Raw genomic sequence first — 20,326 nt, forward strand, 5'->3', positions numbered from 1 at the left:
GGATTCTTTGGCATCTCCTTTGGTAAGAGAGCCAGGTGGATGAATAATTAAGTGAGCAAGGCTTCACCTCTTCACATGAATAGTAGCCAGTTTAAAATAATCATTCAATTGGTTTTGAACCATTGCTACATTGTACTTGGTAATGATTGCTTTGTCAAACAAGTGGCATCCCTATGGGATTCTCTTGTTCCCCCGCTATGTGTAACCTTTATTTACAATATTTTGAATATTTATCGATTTTTAGGCAAACTTCCCAAGCAGAAGGACTCTCTATGCTTATAAAGTGTAATCACACCTTTAGATTTATGGATGACATATTAAGTATTAATAATCCCAACTTTGCCCTGGCTCAATATCTATCCAGCATGCTTAGCAAATGAACCCATCTTTTTAGAACAAGATATAGTCAATTGCATTACCTTCACTAAGCGTACTAAATATTTGTCCGTTGAATTGATTATTGACAATTGCTTTGCTGGTAACTTTTCTACGAGGATTTTTGGAAATGGGATCACCTTAGGTTTCCTGCTACTGAGTTTGTATTAAAAAAGAGCAACAGACTATTCAAAATGGCTCGAAATACCTGTTTAGGTATTCTTCACTTAATTATGTACTCTTCCTCTAATATTTCAGCCCTTGAAGAAAATGGAGTCTTTATTAGAAAATTTCAAGTTGAAGGCTTCCAAAAATGATTTTTGATTTCCACCATAACGGCGGCCTTGAGTGAAAAAGAATGTCCTAGGGTCAAGTTTGATGTTGCATTACTTTATCTTTTTGTAATTTCACTATTGCGTGTATGGTTCTTGGGCATAACTAAAGGTGGCCGAACATTGTTATGGTCAAGATGCTTGTGAATTATAGTCATTTTGGTTAAGCTGCTCATATAGCAGTATCTGGTGCAAATTACATTAAGGATATGGGCGATTGTGGTGCATCCCTGGTATTGAACAGGTACTGGTACTAATACTGATGGTATACTATAATATACTAGACCAAAGCTACTTGTGTTTGGGTACTGGTGCCACTGGTGTAGTAGAGCTTAACTAGTAATGGTAGTGGTACTGTAGTATACTGAACTAGTACCAATACTAGTACTAATAATTTATTATACTGAACAAAAACTGCTGCCACTTGTGTGATAACGGGTCGTGGGATTGGTACTGTTTGTGTACAGTAGTATACTGAACTAGTACTAGGGTTGCTTATGAGACTGATACTAGTTCTAATTATGTGTTGGTACTGAACATGTTCTGGTACTTAGACTGCTTGTGAACTATAATATACTGGACCGACGCTACATGTACTCATACTAGTGCCACTTGTGTACTAATGCTGTAGTGATTTGGTACTGTATTATACTGGACTAGTACTACTGGTGTACTGAGGATACTAGTACTAGTGTTAAAATGAGGTGACATGTTGCCCGGCTAGGATAGTATAAGGATAGTGTGTAAATGTCCTTGGGCATTATTTGCTAAGACTAATTGCCTTATGGAGTCTTGGGTGTATTATAGTAGGTAATTCAATAATTGATAATTTGGAGGTGCCTTAAATGACACCTTCCTACTCATTAATAGCTTAGTACCATGAAGAAGCACCCGCGCTCTAGCTTTTCCCTCTTCTGTGTTAAACCATACTGACCCACCTGCAATTTGTGTTAATGTGTTTTCTAAATATCCTAATTAACCCCTTTTTTCTCTTTCACAACTTCCCCTTCCTCTCTCTCTCTCTCTCTCTCTCTCTCTCTCTCTCTCTCTCTCTCTCTCTCTCTCTCTCTCTCTCTCTCTCTCTCTCTCTCTCTCTCTCTCTCTCTCTCTCTCTCTTTGTCTTTCCATTTCACCCGCTCTCTGTATGCGACTTTGAAGCAGTTGAAGCAGGTCCCACCTCAGCACTATGAAGGAGTGCGGCCAATAAATGTAGCGGCTGTAGCATAACATCTTCCTCTTAAAACTTTGCTTGACAAACTGCTGTAAAGGGAAAGCAGCCTCACGCTCTCAACCCTATAAAGGTGAGCTTTCATGCTTACTTAGCACTGGTACTGTGTCCTAGGTGAGTGTAAGAGCTTGTATGCTTTAAGATTGGAATTTTTGCAAAGGGTAGCATTTAGTAATTAGATATATGGAAAAATGCAAGGATAAGCATGCTATTGGGAGTTGGCGGCTCCAACACCTTCTCACGTGACTTATGGAATTACAATGGTTTACTGTTCGTATTGTGTATGTGACTCATTTGATGTTATGGTACCTTCTACAAATACTGGAGTGTTACTTCTACTGTGCCGGTTTAGGCAATAACATGCTTGGTTTATTCATCATTAGAAAAAAACTTTCAATTTATTTGTTGATTCATAAGGAGATGCAGCTGATTGTAGCTACAACTTAGGTTACTGGTGTCAATTCAAAAATAGGGTTTCTCTTATGTTGAATATATATGGTCCTATCAAAGGCTTGGTTTGTGTAACATAGAAAGAAGGTAATTGCATACAATACTGGATGATTGGGGCTTGGAAATGATTCAGAGTCTCACTAAAGGTCTACTACTTGGTCTCTACCGTCTGTATATTCTTCTAGAGGGTGATTTTGGGTTGGAAAGCGAGCTTACCACTCATGTTCAATTTAGGTCTATACTGAAAAACTTTGCACACTTTGCTATGATTAGGTGGTTGTTGACTGGGTTATGAAAGATGGTAGTGGTTTTACTATTGTTTCTAAATAAACGGGTTGATTGATGTTTTGGGTAAGGTAACCTACTTAGGGAATATTAAACATTGGCCTGTATGGTCTAGTAATGTTGCCATGGTAGTTATACTAAGGGATGTAACTCTCATTAGTATTGAGGGTTCTAATCTGGTTCAATTAAGGTCCATACAGTTGCATCTTTGATGATTAAGCATAATTGATTAAATGCACAATATGACTGGTTGGTTATGATGATGGTGGTTGAATATTGTTATGGGTAAGAAGGGTTGTGAATTATAGTAAATTTGGTTAAACTGCTCCAAAACCAGTATGTGGTTGGGAATTACAATAAGAATAGGGGAATTTGTGAAACATCCCTATTTTTTTGAAATATGGAATAATCTAACCTTGGAAGGTGTGTATTGATACAAGTTTTGCCTAAATATTTGGTGTATGACCCTATATAGTGGGGTCAATGCACTTGTGGGGCGTATAACAACGGCCTATATAGTCTGGCCTTATCTCATGCGCTTGCAAAGCTAAAGGGGCTCCAAGAGGTGTAGCTTCAAATTTATTCTTATTTATTTTGAAAAGAATTTAGTTGGGTGACATTTATAACATATGGGATACCCATGCATCACCTCCATATGATGCCAATGCTAACTAAAAGTTCTGTTGTTTCCATGGGTGTAGGTAAGGGTTACCTTCTCAACTATGATTTCCAACGTTCCTTGGAGTGAAGATGGTGGACTAATACATCTTCAGGATCTTACTCTATTGTACTTATGTATAAGTCCATTCTCTATTGTACTTATGTATAAGTCCATTCTGTACCATGAATGGGAATTGTACCACCTTTTCACTGACATAGTTTTTAATGTCTTTGTAATTTGAAAGAATTCTTTGGTGTTTATGTTATATTGCTATTGGAACGCACACACACATTTTGAGAGAGAGAGAGAGAGAGAGTTGACATAGGTTTTTGATTTAGTTTTATATTTAAGTTAGAGTTTAGTTTTAGATTTAATATTAGAGATTTGGGGCTAGGTTTAGGATTTAACTCAGGATCTAAGGGCTAGAGCTGAAGAAGAGGCCCAACCATAAACATTGTATCTGAGCAAATTTTCTCCTTTTTATAATATATATTGTATTCACGTGGAGTTTTGTCCATTCTTATCTCTATGCTATACTTGTGAAATTTAAATTGTGATTAATCAAACTATAACTTATCCATATTTTCTTCTCCATTCACCATTAAGATTTAATGTCCGTGTATTTAATGCAGGTATGGATGATGATCAGTTTCTTTCTTCATTGGAACCCAAGCAAAGGAGGTGGTATGAGGACCGCCATTGATCTGGAGCACCGTCGCGTCGTTCCACTCCTTCAGTGTCTAGGCTCCGCTTCGAAGCGATCAACGTGCTCCGAGTGTTTGGTCTCGACTAGACAATCTACACACTCTTCTAGTCGTCGATGCTCTAGTGGTGGCGATGATGGTACTGTGGAAGAGAGTCCGCTGATGCTTTGACACCACCTCGTAGTCATCGAGGCTCCTTAACTTCCTCCTCTTTGCCCTCCCCCGCACCAGCCACCCACGACATTACCTCTACTCCAGGTTTTGTGCGACTATCGGCCATTCTTGTCTACACACCACTCGCTACTCCTTCGGGAGTCACCCCACTCGACACTCCTCACTTCGAGGCCCAAACTCTAGTGAAGACACCTGTTGTCCGTACCCCCATTGAGACGTTTCTCGAGACCCCTACCGAGACACCCAGGTTCACGCGTCATAGGCGAGAGAGCTTGCCGTACTCGATCGACATTAGCGATAGCATCATCCTTGATGACGATGTCAAGAAGGTGATCTCACGCATGTGTGGCCTCTTCTCCAGGTGTTTCCTAAACACCTAGAGTGAAGTGCCAAATGAATTAAAAGACAGAGTCATCAGCATGTTGCATGATGAGTTCCCGTGTCAAACCGGATGAGCGCTTCAATGAAGACCTGATGAAGGTGTGGATGCACGAATACTGCAAGAACAAGCGTTCTAAATAAATCATGGGTGGAACATGCCAGATTGGCTAGCCAAAGAAGATTGGAAGAATGCAAAGCGAGAAGCACACGAGAATCCTAACAAGTGGAAGCAACAAAAGGAGGCAGCCAAAGCGCGAATAGAGACAGGGAGCTTGCACCACTTGGGGAGTGGCGGATGGGCATCATTTGAGGCCGAATTTGTAATTGTTTTTGCATTGCCCTTTAGGTTTGGTAGTTATGGATAAGTGTACTTTTAAATTCTAACATTATGTATTCTTTGTATGTTTTGAACAGTGGTCGATGACATGACGTGACCCCACACTGTACGAGCACGTGTATGCGGGTAGAAAGGGCTTAAACGTCCTTATGTACATTTTCAATTTTCACTCCAACTTGGTTAGTATTTAACTTTACTCTCTTACAGTTGTTGTATTTTAATGATAAGCTAAAAAATAGATTGTTTTGTCATTATATGTTTATACTTACAGAAAGTCTTATTATTTTTTCTACAAAATTTGGCAGATACACCGCTTGGATGCAACAAGATATTGGATTAGACTACATCAATCTAGCCGTAGCCCTAGCCGTAGCCAGACAACACTAGTTTTCTTTTCTCATAGCATGCATAATGAGATGACGCGTGTACGTCATTTTTGGAACTATTGGTCAACAATGTATTTTCTCAATAATGAACAATTGTGTTGTAACTATTACATTTTGGTCAAAGATTAACAATCAAGTGATTTTGCCTATGATGTGTATAATTTTATCATTGTATTACTTTGGTCAATTCACTTTTATTGAAATACTTTTGTCAGTTTTGCATCTTTATTCTGGAAACTTTATGTTCAATATGGTTGATGGGTGGTAGGGCATTCGTTGCCTTGCCACCCAATTTTTTTAATTCTCGGGCGTCGCTATAGGCGTCTCTATTTAAGGTTCTATGAGCGTCGCTAAATTGGAAACTATATGCATAAGCGTGACTATATGCGTCGGTATAAGCATTTCTATATAGCAATGCATATAGACATACGTATAGAGATGCTTGTAGCGACGAGTATAGAAACGTCCTCTTCGTGATGTTTTTAGCAACGCTTTTATCGGTGCCATGGGGAAAAATATCCTCACAACAACCACAATAGAATGGGCAATGGCAGAGCTACTAAGAAACCCCCATTGCATGATGAAGCTGCAAGCTGAGATAGCGATGGTGGTGGAGGATCACCGAGTTTTAGCAAATGGAGACAACGGTCCTAACGCGGACCACAAGGCTGCTCATATCCACCCTCTCTTTGGACAAGCCCTCGTAGAGGATGATATTGTCATAAAGCTACCTTACTTGCAAGCTGTACTAAAAGAGACCTTGAGATTGCACCCACCACTCCCCATTGTGGTTCGGAAAATGTCCAAATGCCTTACTCATGGGAAAGAGATTGGTGGCTTTTACATACCTCCAAGGACAAAATTGCGCGTAAATGTTTGGGCTTTAGGGCATGATCCTACCACTTGGGGGGAGGATGTGCAATCTTTTCACCCAGATAGGTTTCTCAATGACCATAACCCAATCGACCTCCGTGGCCAATGCTATGACTTCCTCCCTTTTGGCTCTGGACGAAGAGGGTGCCCGGGTATGAATCTTGGTCTATCCATGGTGGGCTTAGTGTTGGCTAACTTTGTGCACTTCTTCGATTGGAAACTTCCTAGTGACTTCATTTTAGATTTATCTGAAGCCGCTTCTCGTACTGCCCCCATGTCCGTACCACTTCGAGCTATCCCTCTTCGAAAGCCATCTTAACTGTATCCAACTTGTTTGTTTGGTTGTGTTCAATAATTTGACCTATGCTTTTTGAACACCTTCCTTTCATCTATCTAATCCAATTTTTAAAGCCCAACAGCTCATTACAATATCATGTGTATGTTTGTCTCTACAACCGTTGGTGCAGCCAAAATGTGTCGACTCTAGAAGGTGGCATGGCCAGATGTGTGTAGGCAAACATAAGCATGGCAAAGGACTGGAGCAGCTAGGAGGATCATGGGATGGCAGGAACAGCGGAGGTGTATGCATGATGCGGCTTATAGGCCAGGGAAGGCTCCATAAGGGGCTAATTGGGGTAGCAGGTGAAGGAGATCAAAGTGCAGCTTTTGGGTCCAGGAATGACAAGCTTGAAGTGTTGAAGGAACAGGTCCAGACGGCTCATCAAACCGAGCTACGGAGCCCAAGTTATTGAAGGTTAAAGTTTTAGTGGTTTGTAGATTCTTGCCGGATAGGGTAGCTGGGTACAGGTCATCTAAGTGAAACTTGGGGTATAGATGTGTAGAGCTCAATTCATGGAGCCTACCCGTCTTTTCGGATTGCTGATCGGAACCCTGGTTTGCAAGATATGGTCAGTTGAAGTTTTTCCGGGGGCCGAGTCTGAGCCCACTTGGCCGCATTGGAGAATGTGCCATATGGCATCTTTTGAGCACCGACAAAGTTCTATAGCAGGATGTGCATCATACGGAGCTAGCCGGAAGTGACTGCATGCCAAACGGAATCCGGAGCAAGAAGTTAAGACAGTCGGAAGATTGGGTGTCTTTGTCTGGAGTTGATGGCAGATGATTTGATCGTGTTTTTGCGGCCTTGGATCTTGGGCCTGGAAAAGTCGAGTAGAGATGCGGATTATGGAGAAGCAAGCTGGAAATGCAAGATTCCCTCCGGGCTTTGCGGCTCAGCAATATGACATTGGAGCAGTGGGAGAGAGCCAGGCAAAGGCAGGCTAAAAAGGTTTTTTGTTAAAACAATAATAATGGAGTTTTTGAAGCCTTAAAAGGCCGGAGTCGTAAGGGGACGCCACGTGGCGATTGATTAATCCCACATGCACAGGGAGTAGTCCGAGGGCCGGAGTATATAGCCCAGAGCGTGGGCTCTCCATTGGACATAAGAAGGGAGAGAGAGAGGGGAGCTCTCCTCTCGTAGCTATGGTGCTGCGCAGTGGGTATGGCGGAGGTTTTGGCAGGAGTCCGCGGTGCAAGGAAATGGCACACCCGCGGGCGCGTGGGTGGCAGTTCAGTAATGACGTGGTAGGCGGTAAGGGGCGGTGCCCGCGCCTGCGCCCGCAAGGGGCCAAAGTTTTTTGAGGGAAAGGGTTGTACCACCCCCCCCCCCCCCCCCCCCCCCCCCCCCCCCCCCCCCCCCCTCAATAGCGACATTGCTATTGCCTTGACAGGGGAGGGGTCTAGTTTCTAAGGAGATGAGCCGGTAAGGGCAGTTAAAGAGCAAGGCTAAGGGCACTCAAAGGCCAAGAGAAGGGAAATCCGGCCGGCCAAAGTGGAAGGTGCAAAGGACAAATGTGCACACCACGGGATGCTTTCCAAAAATAAAATATGCCAAGTGGTGGCAATGCAAACCAATTCTAAATAGAGCTCCAAATGAAGTGCACGACATGGAATCTCACCCCATTTTTCTTTTTTGGGATTCCTAGGCACACCCCCTATAAAAGGTTGTAAATGCAAAAATTTGAGGGTCTTTGGACCAATGTTGGCTTTTTTGCCTGTGTGTGTGAGTGGAAGCTTGAAGTTTGTGTGTTGTTAAGCTTGCCATTGAAGCTGCATACTTGGTTGTACTACTTCCTATGCAATAATACCACTCATTTGCCCCAATCTATTGTGTTGCTTCTCCCCACTCCCCTCCTCTTCTCTCGCTCTTCGTGTATTGGCCATTGCTTGCAGAGGGTTTGCCTGCAGCTCGAAAGGTGCTACCGAGAGGGTAGATTAGGAGTGTTTTGTGAGTCGAAAAGGGTGAGTTGAGCAGTGTGGGTGCATTTGTGTTGTGGGTGTTTTTTACAAGGTGCAAGGTAGGTGTTTTGTATGCTAAAGCCGAGTTGTTAGTGCAAATTAGCCAATTTTAAGGTGTTATTTGAGAGGTTAGGGGTGCTGTGGAATATCTGGGCTATAGAGAGGCAAATATTTTGTGTGCTGGGTGTGTTCCCTATTCCCTCTCTCCACCGTCACAAGTGCATGGAACCTCTTGTAGTGTAAACCTAACCACATTTTGAGCTGAAGTAGCCTGACATTGGCAAACTAGAATCTTAGACTATCTTCAATGTAAATAAAGAACTGATGGAAGGGTTCTTGGTTACAAGTAAGGTAATTACGGTCAAAACTCTTCCAACAAGTTGTGTTTCCTGGCATGGCAAAGACTTTGGTCCTGATTTTTAAGTAAAAGAGTTCCCTTGCATCCCTTAATAACCGTGTTGCCATATTGTTGAACACTATGGCCAAAACCTCATTCCCTTGGCTAAAGCATTTAGAGGTTAGATTGGGAGCCATTTGTTACTACAAAACAAACATTCAAAGAAATATCAATACCTCTGTCGAACACTTTAACCACTTCACCATAAATCAAACCACATACTTCCATTCAAGAAGACAAGTCAAGTAGGTACCACCAATCAATGTTACTTATAGATGCATCATGAATACAATATCCTTTTCCAAATAGCATGCATGAATGCATGTATGATACGTAAATAACTCGACTAGTATCAGGCTTTAGGCTATCCCCATAACCTTAAGCATAGGCTCTGATACCAGCTGAGAGATACTCCTCCCCAAGGGTCTATGCACAAAATATACATTTACACCTTTATACAATTCTCAATATACATCAGAGTTGTGGAAGCATTTCATAGGGGAGGAGTTCTCAACACCGGACCAAGCATGGAGTTTAGGCCATGAGCCGGACTGCATCCAAAGGCATCTAGCGACTAGTTCTACCCTTGAATGGGTGTGATGAATGAAAGCATACTCAAGAACAAACTAGCATTGTGGAGGGTGAATATATGTATACACCGCATTGTGGGAAGAGAGAGAGAGAGAGAGAGAGAGAGAGAGAGCGAGAGAGAGGGAGAGAATATAGTGGAGGTTGAAATAGAGTGCACATAGACATGAGAGATTGACAACAGAGAATCTTTAAATGCCCCATCTAAATGAAACAGGCAACCATGTATCAATGCAATAACAAAAATTTGGATATACCATAACACAAAAAAATAAGTATAACAAAATAACTAGTAGAGCACCGGAGCGTGTGTGGGGATCAACCGATCCACCCATCCACTTTCGCTCTACTATGGGAAAAGATAGTTTCACTTCGCCGGGAACGAGCCAGAACACCTCCAACCTACCTGAGCCAGACAGAAGATGAGGCCGCTTTGCCTCCCTCCATGAACCCAAGCTCTAAAAGGATCCCAAATACCAGTAGGTGGTAGGGTATCAACACCAACCATATTAGTTTAGGCACCACGCCTCTTTGATGCCCAACATCGGGTCTTTAAGCAAAGCCAAGGTAAAATCCTTGACGCGTTAGCCGTGTAGGTCGTTCAAATCCCCGATGCACTAACCATGTAGATGAGTATTACAAAAAAGAAGAAGACGTAGAAAATACCCCCAATCCAACAAAGCCCCATGTCAACAACCCTTTTTTCTAAGGCTAAGCAATGTAGGTGATCCTTATCTTGTAGAGATGCTACCATAAGAAACATAACACATGAGTCCAGTCACATTAGCATCTTCTATATTCCAAAACAATTTTTTCCAAGAACCTAGATTGCACAAGGTCTCTACCCTTACACGTCTACCATAAATCATCCAAATCACTTCATGATTCAATTCCAGAACCATAAACCATAATCCAATTGCATCACATGGGTGAGCACTCCACCCAACTCGGGTGAGGCACAACCAATTCTGCATAACCACTTTAGAACATAACATGGTTGCAAAAAATTTGGCAACATAACCATATCCAAAAAACAAAACCAAGAGCCACACCGACTTCCACCATAAAAATTACAACCATAATCTAGGAGGAATCTCAGCCCTTAAGCACAAATCATATTCACACTAAACCACCTCCCACACTTGGAGTTTAAACTATCCACTGCAGTAAATCTGAGCCCACATACATGGCCCTTAAGACATGAACCTTTCATGCATAAAATAAGTTTGACCAATACATAAACATGATATAAAAATCAAATTTTGACAACATCCAATCATGGAAAGTTGATGCATCATATCTGCACTTCACCCCTCTAGCACATATAGCTAGTTTTGACCTAGAAAGGTGGAAAGCAATCATTCCCATGCACATGAGGTATCCTTATTTATTCGTGAGGTTCCATACATCATGTGATATCATTTCATCACCATAAACCATAACTTCACACATATGCAAAAAACAACTTTTTGCCATTGTTGGGAGCATACATAACATGTAGATGAATGTGTTTGACCTCAAACCAATGCATCAAGCTCAGATCCACAATACAAAATAACACCATCACATCACTTTTACTCATATGATACTCATACAACAAACGGTAACACAAAAAGGAAGCCACTTAATTTATATCTACACGTGCGGTTTAGGTTGACTAACCATATACCCTCACATAAGTTTATGGACATGTAATACTTGAAATTAGATCACCAAAATAAACCATAAATCATATATAAATAGCCTGGTTAACTCATGACGTCATATGGTACTCCCCCATGGTAGCACCCCTACACGCCTAGGTAAACCCGCTTATGGAATGATTAATAACTCCCATACCCAAGGTGATAACGGAGACCTAATTTCATTTATCATCAAGTTTAATCAATATTTTCAATTTTCTATGTGAGTTTTACCATATGGTGATTCTATATAGTGGTTCTCCAAGGAGCCTCGCTCTAAAAATTTGACAGTGCAGTGGGTAAAGCTGTTTTTAAAGCATACCTCTTAGCTCGTGCATGATTTTCACATGACATCCAAGAGAGAAAATATTCTTAATGATGTGTTTTATCATGAGGGTTTGAGCTGATTTATAATGGTTTGTGAGTTATGACTAAAATAGTGTTCCTATCGCTTCAATGACGTGAAACAAAAAGCGTTTTTATGCACACACGTGATCATAAACACATCATATGCATAAATCAGCGTGTTAAACATGATGAAATAATCATGGGGAAAATTCATATGTACTCCGCAAATCCTTACATGCACTTACATATGAATAAACAATCACAGAGAGGGTATCGACTCAGAAAAACAATAGAGAGAGAGAGAGAGAGAGAGAGAGAGAGAGAGAGAGAGAGAGAGAGAGAGAGAGAGAGAGAGAGAGAGAGAGAGAGAGACATGATGCCCATGGAGCTTAAAGATTCTCATAGTGCTTTAAAATTGATTAGGGGATGTCAAAAGGATTCTTGCTTTGCTACAAGAGAGCGGTGATGAGAGCTATGTAGAGGTTTTCATCACAAGGCTTTCGAAGAGCGCGTACACCATGAAACGAGAGAGGAGATAGTAAGCAAATAGAGAGGAATTGTTCTTCTTCTTCTGCTTCTTCTTCCCATAAATGAGAGAGAAGAGCTTATGGAGATGGTGATGAAGAACTTGACCCACTCCATATAATAGGTACGTATTGCTTTGCAGTAGTAGACGTTGATGGAGCAAAAGACACCGTGCACACACTCACACACCCAAACAACTCAACACCACACAAGGAATTTAGTTAAATTCCAACCCACACACACCACCACTCAAGAGATATATAAAAATACTACCCACAAGCTCAATTCAAACTCCAAATGCCTCAACCTACAAGCCCTTGCCTGCTGGAAGGCACTACAAGGTGAGTCGAGTTGATCAACACTGGAAATCACACTTGATGGTGACCAAAATATACAAGAAAAACCATAAAAAACTCAAAAAATCCATCCACAAAAGGCCTCTCTCAAACCATTGCAAATCCTTCACCAAACTCCACTCTGTTGGACTCTTTGGAGTAGCGCCAACCCTAATGGCACCGATACAGGGTCACATAGTCTTGCAGAAAGCCGCACCTTCTTCCCTTAATTCCTCGCACACACATCCATGGAAACCTCAGAGCATCCATAGACTCTCCCAAGTGCAAAATTGAAGAGAGAAAGCTGTCATTCACTCCTCCACACACTCGAAAACAAGACACGAACGTGACGGGACTTCAGTAGACCACCTGTAGAAACCCTGCTTTCTCCCACACATAGAGAGGTAAAAGTGCCAGGAATTGGCTTCAAAAATTCTCCCTCAGTTGGAACAACCACAACACCATGAGTGATGTGGAAATTTGAAGAATTTTCACACCATTTTTTGATCGTTTTTAATCCAATTTTGGCCAGTTTTGACTCCTGGTGGGCATTTTTTGCGAAAAAAACCCCAAACAGACTCCAAAATTCACCAAATTTTGTACACTTGATCCTTGATACCCAAATCACTTTTTCACATCCCCACATACCATTTTGGACCACTTCTAGGGTGGTGCACGCATCACCATAGATCAAACACCGTAAATAGATTGTTACTGCATGTCCCAAACTTCTCGAGTGGGATGAGAGTGCCCACACTTGTCGCTTGCAATATTTACATTCTAAAAAGCTCAAACAAATTCTCTAGAGCCAAAAGAGGCCACCAAGAACCATATACAAGACCCCGATACCCTATCCAGGCATGTACAAACTTCTCGAGTGGGATGAGAGTGCCCACACTTGTCGCTTGCATTAATTACATTCTAAAAAGCTCAAACACATTCTCTAGAGCCAAAAGAGGCCACCAATAACCATATCCAAGGCCCCGATACCCTATCCAGGAATGTACATGTGCGCGATTGTTAACACGCTAACCTGACTATTCACAATGTGTACATGTTGCTTCTTTTTTAAAACTTGAAACCACTTTTAAACTCCCAAATGCATGTATTTACATCTTTTTGTACATATGACCATGCATATACATGCTATTTTGTACACTCCATTTCCGACCCTCTAGGTAGAGCACTTATGCTCAACCAAGAGACTATTTGTATCTGGAACCACATCCCTCACAAAATATTTCTCAATCTATAACCATTTATTCTATAGCACAAACATTACCATGAGAAATTTTCCAACTCATATGTGCCATTAGGAAATACATGCTTCACTCTGTATGGACCCAACCATTTTTCCCTCAACTTCTTTTGAAAAGTAAAATCCAAGCGAGAATCATACTTCATCACTTGACTTTGATAGCATCTTTACAATTTGACCATTGCAGTTTTCAACCAGTCCATTGGATTGTGGGTAGTAAGGAGAAGAATGCCAATGCTGAATTTTCAATTTCTCAATCAAAGCAGCAACAAGTTTTCCCCTAAACCCTGGTCCATGATCAGAAATGATAACCATAGGTGCTCCAAACCTTCAACATACCCGTTCATACACAAAAGTGGCCACTCTTCCTGCTGTTACATCTTTTACTGCTCTTGCCTCCACCCATTTTGTCAAATAGTCCACAGCCACACAAGGATAAACCTTTTGCCATTTTTGGCCCTTGGCATTGGACCTATAGCATCCACTCCCCATTTTGCAAATGCATCAAAAGACATTATAGCTTTTTGAGGCTCATCCAAAAGCTTTTGATTTGCAAACACTTGGCATTCATGGCATGACTTCCACCAAAAATAAGCATCTCTCATCTTAGAGGGCCAACAATAACCTGCTCTCAAAATACAAAAGACAACCTGATCCTTGCCTTGATGACTTGTTTCTTCATGGAAATTCTTTTCTTTGTATGGCACTTTTCTCAAAATGGTATCCTTGCCATAAAGCATGATATCCTCACCTACCAATGTGTAGTTTCTTGCTTTTGCAACTATTCTCTTACACCGAACCTTTGATATGCCCTCTGGACATTGTACTTTACCAAGAAATACTTCTACATCTTGCAATGATTCCCTTCCTACATACAAGGCTTCCTTGACCTTTGAAGGAGCTACCAAGGCATCCAACTTTTCCCTAGCCAACTCATCAGCCTCTTTATTCTGTTCACGAGGAACATGCTTGAATTGTATCTTCTCAAACTCATGCAAAAGCTTCTTGATGCCATAGAACCACTTCTTCAAATTGTCTTTCTTAACATTCCACAAACCAAGCAATTGATTCATGACTAGCAGCGCATCCCCTTTTGCAATGACCCTCTTCAATCCAAACTCAACACACTGCTTCAACCCAAGGAAAAGCGTGAGATACTTGGCCTCATTGTTACTTTCACCTTCATCAAGATTGTAAGCTTTAGAAAAGATTACATTTCCTTTTGGGTTCTTAATGACTACCCCACCACTTGCCCTTTGAAGAACTTTCCTGTATGCACCATCAAACATCATTCTATATGCATCTGTTATATCTACTTCCTCTTCATGATCATCCTTGTCAACCCTTGGGTAAGATGGAAGCTCCCTTCCCTTCTGTACCAAGGGCCAAAAATTGCAACCCTTCCTGCCCTTCCTTTGTTGCTAGCCATACACACGCCGAAAAAAATTATTGTAGCCCTTCCTAAGGACGGGTAGTCCGCTCGACTGCCCCTGCCCCAAGGAAGGGCTTACTTTTGCAAAGCCTTCCTAGGGAAGGGCAACTACTAAAAATGCCCTGCAGAGATTGACCTAGAGGGTAGATCATGTGCCACAGAGTTTGAGAGACCCCAACTTCCCAAGGCTCAAGGTTGTTCAAGCATGTAGTGTGCATGGTGCACAATTTTAACTAAGGTCATTTTTAACGAGCTGGAGTCTGGTTGGTAGGGGGAATGCACCCTTCAACTTAAAAGTTTATGATAGCTTGGATATTCCAAGATTTGAGCTTCAAAGTTTTGAACCTGCCTTGAAAGTTCAACTTGAAATTCAAAACTTTCGGGCTGTCTCTGAAGCTATTGTTTTGTGAACAAGCAACTCCAAAAGGGCGAATCCATAGCCGACTGTCAAAGTCGAGACTCTAGACTCTAGGGTTGGTGGATGCTGGCAGGGGTGCATGTGTTGTGGCTCATCATTGTCTACCAGTTTAGCTTGATGTAATTGATGCTGGGTATGATTTTCACCATCTCTCAAGTGTTGTGATCAGTTATGGTGGAGAAAAACTTAATGTAATTTAGCTTGATGTAAAATTGGTACTATTTTGTATAGGGTCTCTTACTTTTATAGACGTAGGTGATGGGTGGTAACTCATTTCAATGATCTATAATTATCAAATTCATTTCTTCAATTTATTTCAATGTTGGTGCAGTACAAAGAGCATGTCATTTCTTTTGAGTCTAATGACAAGGAGGTTATGCCAGCTGCCCTACTGTCGGCATTTGATAACAAATTTTGGACTTTAGTCACAAATATTTTGTTGATGCTCTGTAAAGAAACTGGTTTAGGTTCTTCAAAGTCTTCAACTCATGTACAAGTGCATGGATATTGATCTTTTAGTCACAAGTTGCGACTCACAAATAGTATGAGTTTGGAAGAAAACAATTTTGACTTTTTCTCTATGGCAAGCTTTGTTGAGATTCGACAGGCTATGCTTTTAGTGTTGTGATCACTTCTAGTGGAGTAAAATGGTTGCTCATTTTGGTATGCAACTTTCACAGAGTATTGAGGTAGCAAAGAATTTGTCTTTACATTGAGCCAGGTGTCGTTCTCATTGTGGTCTCTCAATGTATGTGTTTTTATCATCTTATATTGCATGTTGGTTGCTAGTTAGAATGCAATCATTAAAAAACTTGATTTTGGTAAGGATTTGATCAGAAGGGAAGAATTTTTTTTCCCTTCCCTTTGAAGGTTGAAATGCCATACAACCCTTCCCATGGGAAGGGCACTCTAGAAAATTTCCCTTCCCTAGGACGTATAAGGGTGCCTTGCAATTTCTAGGCTTGTACAGTAACAATACCACTATGTTCGCCTTGTGAGATTTAATAGAATGATACACTTTAAACTCAAACTCATACTCTTCCATTAGGAGAAATATGAACCTCGCATGGGCCTTGTAAGGAATCCTAATTTTTAGGGATTAATGCTAATGTTGTGTAGGGTTAAGGGGACAAGGGCATTCAAGAAGCTAGTTTTGAGTAGACTTTTCTAGCCTTTTTTTAGACACATGTAGGATGTGGACCTAAGAGGTCACTTTCTCTCTTTAGCTTTTGGAAAGTGAAGGGAGTAAAGGGGTGTGGCCACATCAGCAAAAACGTGGGTCACCAAGAGCCAAAATTTGACTTTTTTTCAAAAAGTTATTTTTACTTATTTTTGACTTAAAATTCCCTCCCAACATATATACACATCAAAAAATCATTTTTTGACATTTTTTTAAACCTACAAACACTAAAAGTCCACTTTTTCAAAAAAAAAAATCCCCCCCCCAAAAAAAAACCTTTGTTCTCTCCTCCTCCTTCCTCCTCTCCCTCCCTACCCCCTTCTCTCCTCCTCCTCCCCTCTCTCTCCTCTCCCCCCTCTGCCCCCTTCTCTCCTCCCATGTTCCTCTCCTCTCCCTCCCTACCCCCTTCTCTCCTCCTTCTCCTCTCTCTCTCCCTCTCCCCCTCTGCCCCCTTCTCTCCTCCCATGTTCCTCCCTCTCCCTCCCCCCTCTTTCTTTTCATTCTTTGCTTCCTCACGCAACAACTGCCATGGTGCTCACGGACATCACAAATCGTATCCCTCCACCACCATGTACTCCGCACAACAAAAGTGTACATATTGCTTGTCCGGCGGTGTTTGCACCGAAGTCCGCACGTGAGGGTGAGCAGAGGTCATCCCAAAATCGTCATACTATTGGTGAGACGAATGTGTGTGGTTCTTTAATATCTTGGGACGGGAGAAGTAGGCTTGTTAGGCTATTGCAATTGGTTGTGTATGGGTGCAGGTGCTTCTTTGCATTCGTGGATGCACGAATGTCAAGCTCTTCAGCTCAAAACAATGGCATTACAAGAAACAGTGGGTGCAGGTTAGAGAGGTCAAGTGTCACCACTTTTCCTCTAAAACAACCTTCTTTGTTACATCTTGCAGGTAGGTGCTTCAAATCCATCCTTATTAGAGGTGGGTAATCTCATCCTAATGCAAGAATGGCTCAAGGAACTAGCATAACATGAAGCTTTTACGGTGGCACAAAGCTCTCCTCAAGCAATGTGGCTCCCACTACACCAAAAATCACTATGCTAACATGGAGAGATCCCTAGTAGGACAATACAACAACTTTTCATCAGCAGCACACCCTTTCCTAACATGAGGGCACCCCCGCCAGAGATATTTTTATATGATAGGTCACCCCATGAGCATACCATGTCATGGAATGGATGTAAGAACTATGACTGCACTATCCCTTGGAAGTTGTTCACGAATGTATGTTTATCAAAGTTAATGAGAAGATGTTTGGACTTTTTTGTTTGTTGATGTGTAAGAGCACTATTGGTCTACCATATTTTAGATTGTTTGATAAGTTAAATAAGATTTGTAGTCATTTAAAGTATCATTTTTTTTTTGTAAGATTGTACATGAGAAGACATGATAAAGTACAAGAGATCTTGACGGAATAAACCTCGATGAGATTCCCACCATGCACTTGTGACACCATACCTCTCCTTGAACCCTTTGACTTCTATTGTTGTCGGGAGTCCAATGGGAGGCTATTTTCAAAATTTTAGCATAACTTTGTTTTGAAGGAAATTTTGGTTATTCTAAAGTTTATACACAGTCTAGGAGTTCATTCTGATTGTTTTTCTTCAGTTTCAAATTTTGACCGAGTACACTCCTTGGAAGCCACTTTTGAAGGTGTTAGGGCGAGATTTTGGGAAAGTTTTGTATGTAGGAAATACAATCCTTAACACAATAAAAAACAATGGTTCTTTGAGTATTTTCAGATTCCATGGTTTTAATGCTCGTTGGAGCCCGTAGATTAAGAAAAAAGTAAAAAATGTATGTTTTACATCATTTTTAAATAAATTGTCAACTTGCACATTGATTTGTGGAGAATGCGAGCAAGATATTATTTTTTCTCATCACATGATGGTCGAAGAACGCGATGAGATGAACAAATTCATGTGAGACAAGCCAAGACAGATTCGGAGCCGATTGAAATCTAGAAGCTGTTGAAAACAACCGAAAAGTTCAACACTTAAAATAAAATTAAAAAAAAAAACTTAACACTTGAATCATGGCCATGCATCAAAAATATGCTTACACGGTGAAGGAGGTACTTCAAAGCTATGGAAATCAATATAAAATGCAAGCAATAGCGTTGGAGGCTATTCAAGAAGTTGTAGAGGCTCACATCATTTCATATGACTTTGCAATGACAAAATGATTAAGAGTTGTGTCTACTGTCTCCGTAGTGATTTGGCTTTTCGGTTTATCCATGTGTTTTAAGTTAAGTGGTTTTGGCCATGAAGAGTTAAATTTAAATCAAATATTAACATTTTTGCCATCCTAAGGGGCAAACAAAGCTAGAAAATGCAAAAAAAAGGGTGGCCACAAGGGCGCGCAGATGGCCCATCCAACAGTTTTGGATGGCTCATCTGCGCGCCCTTGTGGCCACCCTTTTTTTTGCATTTTCTAGCTTTGTTTGCCCCTTAGGATAGCAGAAATGTTAATAGCTGATGAAACCAGATGTTTATGTAGCATGAGACTAGATTTTTATATTGTCCAATGTGATTTGGCCTTTTGGTGCAGGGAACTAGTAAGTTGAGTTGAAGGAAGACATAATGTGCTTGAAAAGTTAAATTTTACATTCATCTCACCTTTTCCAAGGTCCTGGAGTGCAACAATAGCGTAATTATGCAAAAGAAAGGGTGGCCACAAGGGCGCGCAGATGGCCCATCCAACAGTTTTGGATGGCTCACCTGCGCGCCCTTGTGGCCACCCTTTTTTTTGCATTATATGGCCTTGTCTGCCCCTTATAATAGCAAGAATGTTAATATTTGATGAAACCAGATGTTTATGCATCATGAGACTAGATTTTTATACTGTCCAATGTGATTTTCCCTTTTGGTGCAGGGAACTAGTAAGTTGAGTTGAAGGAAGGCATAATGTGCTTGAAAAGTTCAATTTTAGGTTCATCTCATCTTTTCCAGGGTTCTGGAGTGCAGCAATAGCCTAATTATGCAAAAAAAGGGTGGCCACAAGGACCCACATATGGCCCATCCAACAGTTTTGGATGACTCACTACGCGCGCTTGTGGCCACCCCTTTTTTTGCATTATATGGCCTTGTCTGCACCCCAGGATACCAATTTTTTTTTAGATTAAGTGAAAGCAAATCTTTATGCAACATGACAATACAAATTCCACTTCTTTTCACTCAGATGTAATTAGAGCTCCCCCCCCTCCCCCCCCTTTCTTTGTGTTCAAAGGTCCGGAGCATTCACTGTGTAAAATTTTCCTATATCATGTGCGTTCACTAGAATGGGTTGAAAGTACCCCTTATAGGCCTTATCTACACATGTTTCTGCAACTTTACAAGAATATAAAATCCCTTCTGTTGAACACATGTGCTATGTTACATATACTTTAGTGAACTCCCCATGTCAACGGCCTCACAAATCCTGTGCACTAAACATTAAACACTAGAAATCGACCAAACAAGGAGCCAATTTTTACTTCCTTGTGTCCACCTAGTGTTCTTGTGAAACATTGCTAATGATATATATTCAACATCCCCAAATGAGGACATCTTGACAAAGTTTATGATCCACTTTAATAAGAATAACCATTAATGATTAAACTGAAATCAAAATATTGCTTGAATTTCTTCAAGGTGGAGTGATTAAGACTTGCGACTTGAATCA

The 20,326-nt window shown here is 41.1% G+C and overlaps 1 pseudogene; it reads left to right on the forward strand.

Moving 5' to 3' along the window:
* Positions 1-5,818: 5,818 nt before the first annotated feature.
* On the forward strand, positions 5,819-6,505 carry LOC147451340 (cytochrome P450 76C1 pseudogene; annotated as a pseudogene).
* The last annotated feature ends 13,821 nt before the right edge of the window (positions 6,506-20,326 follow it).

This window comes from Adiantum capillus-veneris, chromosome 9 (assembly GCF_014529385.1).
Source record: "Adiantum capillus-veneris isolate H3 chromosome 9, ASM1452938v2, whole genome shotgun sequence".
Lineage (NCBI taxonomy): Eukaryota > Viridiplantae > Streptophyta > Polypodiopsida > Polypodiales > Pteridaceae > Adiantum > Adiantum capillus-veneris.